Source organism: Salvia splendens, chromosome 12, assembly GCF_004379255.2.
Source record: "Salvia splendens isolate huo1 chromosome 12, SspV2, whole genome shotgun sequence".
In the NCBI taxonomy this organism is placed as follows: Eukaryota; Viridiplantae; Streptophyta; class Magnoliopsida; order Lamiales; family Lamiaceae; genus Salvia; species Salvia splendens.
In genome coordinates, this window is record NC_056043.1 from 27,263,328 (window position 1) to 27,268,467 (window position 5,140).

The window sequence follows — 5,140 nt, forward strand, 5'->3', positions numbered from 1 at the left end:
AAAAAAGGTTAGAATTCTTTTTTTATAATTATGCATAAATTAAGGACAGTAAAATGTTTTGTAGAGTTGTTTTTGGAATTTTCTATATAGATTGGAGAAATATTCAACCCTACTTTAAGATAAAACTACTAACTGTCTAATTGCTTAATTAAAGTACGAACGGACCTACTATAATAACAAACATTTTATACTATCAATAATACACATTACCCCTCAAATCAAACACTCACCTAATTAAAAAAAAAGTGAGTAGGAATTTAATAATTTACAAATTAATTATGCAAACATATATATATATATATATATATATATATATATATATATATCCATAGCCGCTTTTGTATTATTATTTTAATGGGGGCAGTTAATAATAAGCATGCTGGGTGTTAGTAGTGCAGTGAAGGTCGGCCACTATTTTATTTTATTTTATTTTATTTTATTTTATTTTATTTTATTTTATTTTATTTTATTTTATTTTATTTTATTTTATTTTATTTTATTTATTAATGAGCATATAATATTCTCATACTACAATTGTGCATCAGAAATTCAGCATGCCAACCACTCACTCTTCAAAGTTAAAATTATACAGTTGTCATTGCAGGATTTGATGCCCTTCTATCAGTGGGCGTAACCAAAGTTTTTTATTTGAAGGTACGAATTATACGATAAATAATTATTATAAATAAAATATATTGATTATAAAAATATTTTAAATAGTAAGAATTTTTTACATGAGGTATGAGTTGTACTAAAAATAATACTTCATCAATCCCACTTTAAGAGTTTAGGTTAAAATATTCAATAAATGACAATAGGCCCCACGTTCTACTAACATTATTTCACTTATATTCTATTATAAGATTAATATATAAAAATGGGTCTCACATTCCACTATCCTTTTCACCAATTTTTCTTTACATTTTTTAAAACGCGTACCAAACTCAAATGGGACTCCTAAAGTGGGACGGGAGAGTATTACCTAAAATATTAAAAATAAGAATTTCATATTAAAAAATAAAAGCAATAAAAAAACTAAGAATTTTTTTTATTTGAAGTACGAGTTACATTACTTAAAATGATAAAATAAAATAGAGTATCGATATCATAAATAAAGCAATTAAAATAAATGAAATAACAAACATAATAGGGAAAATCAAAATAATTAAAGTATAGTAAACAATCCTAATATCTATAAAATAAAATAGGAGTGCAAATTTTTACCTACCTAAAAATTAATTACTGGAGTACTACATTACAATAACCAAAATGTTAGTAGAAGTGCAAATAATTAACTAATTAAAAAAACTAATTACTACGTAGTACAGAAATAAAAAAAAATATTCAAACATAAACATAATTAAAACAATGAAAAGGAGAATGCATAACAAAAATGAAAATGATGAGTATAGAAATAGAAAGGTAGTTTTCATAAATCAAAAGAAGAAGAAAAGGAAAAGGTAAAAGCGTTGGCTGCAACCAAGAATCGAACTCGGAGCTATGAGAGACACTATGAGCAACAAACCACTGGAGCACCAAGCTTTGTTGTAAATCACCAATAAATGTAGTATTAATATCATGAACTTTGGGGGTACAGTTGTACCCCTTATTCCCACTTGCATACGCCACTGCCTTCTATCAGCGTTATGAAAGTCATCATTTCGATTTTCCAAAATCAAAATTTAAAAATAAATTGGTAAAATACATTATTATATTTATAAATAAATTTGAGTGATTGAAATTGTACTTCTCTATGTATAGAAGAAAAGTTGAGGAGCATTACTATTCTACATGTGATAGTACTAAAAAAAACTGTTCAAACATGCCTATGGCCTTGACTCCAACCTGCAAGAGGGTAATATTAGTGAAAGTTATTAAAAGTTTGATGAATTCACATGTACAGCTATAAATGAGAGGCTTTTCCTCCTGATTTAATTATTTGGGGCATAACTAATCATAATTCTGGCGTGCAATTTAATTTCTGTATAGATATCGAAACATATATTTAGGATTTTGGTGATGAATATGAAAGTGTAGGATGCATGTTATAGAGTGACCATGTGCAGAGGCAAAGTGTTTGGTTGAGCATCCACGGCTTTGCTCTTGCCAACGAGCACGGTTGTAGGCCCGGCCCCACTTTTTCTGCCTACTCTTAGGTAAGAGTACAACACCCACATCCGTGTTCTTTCGCAAGGACAAGCACAAGGGTCTCACCATTCCATTATTCAATTTAAATAAAAACATTTCCACAAAATTAAAATACATTAAAAATACTCAGAATAATATTACAAAATACATTAAAAATTAAAAATTACATAATTAAAATCCTAAAAAATAAAAATTACATAATTAAAATCCTAAAAATTAAAAATTACATAATTAAACTCCTAAAAATTAAAAATTACATAATTAAACTCCTAAAAATTAAAAATTACATAATTAAAGGCTAAAAATACCCCCGTGGAAGACTATTCATCCGGCGGCACTACCCCCAATTGTTTTTGGAGGCCCAATATCATGGCCTCATGCGATCGAAGTTGCGCGGGGGTCATAGTTGACCAATCGACCATATTGAGTTGGGCCAAAATCCCCACAACGAGTTGGTGGGGGTGGAGGTGGCGCATAGGGAACGGGAACAGGAGCGGGTTCGGGAGCATCGCCGGATGGAGTCGCGGCGCGACGGCGGTTGGCCGGCGCCTTCTTCCTTCCTTGCGGTCGGCGTTGGGAACCGCTCAGGCCGGCGTCAGGGCTACCCAAGTTGGCTAGCCACGTCTTCAGAGCCGGCGTCGGATAGGGATACCGACCTTGACCGTTTGGAGGAACCGCTAGAGGAGGATATTACGCCTCCCCTATACTTCGGATGCGACCGCGTCTCCTGCCAAATGTTGAGGTACTTGAACGGCTTGTAGTTCATGGATTGGTAGGTCGACAAGGCGGAACTGATGATGTCGACCTCACTCCGGCCGCTCTCCACCGATCGCTCTTCCTGGAGGTAATACCTCTAGAACTTTTGGATTTCTTCGTTGGCTCTGTATATGGCGTTGCGCACCATACTCTCGTTGTGCTCGATTGTTCCCACCGGCTGGTTTTCATTGTACCGGCGACAGATGCGCCACCAATAATGATCGCCGGATTGGTTCGTGTCAACCTCCGGATCTTCGGAGATTGACAAGAACGCCTTGAACAATTGCTCCATCTCCGCCGGAGTGTACGGTGTGCGGACACCGCGAGTAGGAGGAGTCGGAGTTTGGGAGGGGCCGCTCGACCTCGCTCTAGGCTCGGGTGTCCACCCGTATTGCCCTTCGGGGGCATCTTGGTCGTCGATCGGGTAAGGCCGGTAGCCACCCGGAACTCCCGAACTTTGGGTTTGAGGAGGGGCCGAATATTCCATTTCCGGACTAGGAAACGGTTGTGAACCGAACCAATCGGGGTTCCAACCGTGGGAGCCCGGGGGGTGATCGTCGTGGCCGGACATTGTTATGTTGTAGGAGGGGAAGAAAGATTGAGAATGGAAATGATAGAATGTAGATGAGAATGGAAATGAGAGAATGTAGATGAGAATTGTGTAGTGTGGTGTGAATTTTTAAGTGTGAAAGTGAGGGTATTTATAGATGAAAATGTGTATTTTTGGGGGAAAAAATTGAAAAATAAATTAAAAGTGGGTAGAAAACGGATATAATTTTTTGGGAAGTGGGAAAAAATATATATTTTTTAATCAGTTTTTTAATTAAAAACCGATTTTTTTAAAAAAAATCAAATTGCCAACGGCTATGTCGTTGGCCAATCACCGCCTGCCACGTCGCCTGCTCGCTGGCACAGACGTGCTCGATGCATCGAGCAGCGCCGTGCTAGCGGCGGACAGCGTCTTCGTACCGCTGGCACGGACGGACGAGCTGCAGTTCGCCTTTGTGGATGCTCTAAACAAGGATGTACTCCTACCTAATAAAATGATGGGGCGTCACTTTTTTTTAATAATTTTGACACTATCTTCCTCATCCTCCCATATCTTTGCACCAATTTTCTTAATTAATAAGTCTGAAAATTTGTAGTTTGACCGTTAATTTCAGTTGTTCGATTCCATTTTGCTTTTGAGCTTTAAGAAACAAAGTAAAATGATCAATTTAATTTCTTAATCTATATTAGTACCTTGTTATTAGTACAATTTAAGTTTATAGATTGGTTCTGTGTTAATTATACGCGTGCTTCATATTTTGATTGACTATGTACTTTAGTGATTCATTTTTAGTTTTATGGAGTAGTAAAATATGCTAAGTCCAAAATAGGATTTCATGAGTAAAAGTTGTTAATAACATATTTTTTTAAGAATACTGATAAGCACAATAGTTGAAGTTAAAGTAGTAATATACTAATATGAACATAAACATTAGATTTGTAAAATAACATATAGACCGGAAATTAACCACGAGACATTTTGCTAAATATTTTGTTGTGTGCATCAATTGTTAATATCACGCTCGACAATATATGTCTAACATTATTTATTTTACTATTTTATATATTTTTTATTTCAGAACCTACAAATTTAGCATTAATTGTACAAATTTATTAAAAATTGAAGCTTAATTTATTCGTTTTCTTCATAGCTTCAAATAGATAAATAAAACAACAAATTAAACTGCGACTTTTATGTAATTCTAAAAATAAAAAATGTTAATAACATTTTTAATATACCATTAGAATTAAACTAATTGCATAACATAAAATCAAATAAAGCTAGACACACATTAAATATGAGAGATTCTCAGAGGTGATGTTCATATAAGATATGCAGTACTCCCTCCGTCCCACGTTACTTGAGGCATTTCTTTTTGGAACGGGATTAAAGAAAGTTGTGTTTAGTAAGTTAAATAAAGTAGAAGAGAGAATGGAGTAAGATAGAGAAGAGATAGTAAAGTAAAAGAAAGAATAAAGTAAATGTGATCAGATGTTTTACTTACTTTTAGCCAAAAAAAGAAATGACTCAAGTAACTTGGGACAACCCAAAATGAAATACGGCTCAAGTGATGGGACGGAGGAAGTATAACATTTCTTTGGAAATCATAACAACAATAATAAAATATTTTTAAAAAAATATACATAAAACTAGATATGGTCTATATGGAGTTCCTAATATGCATGT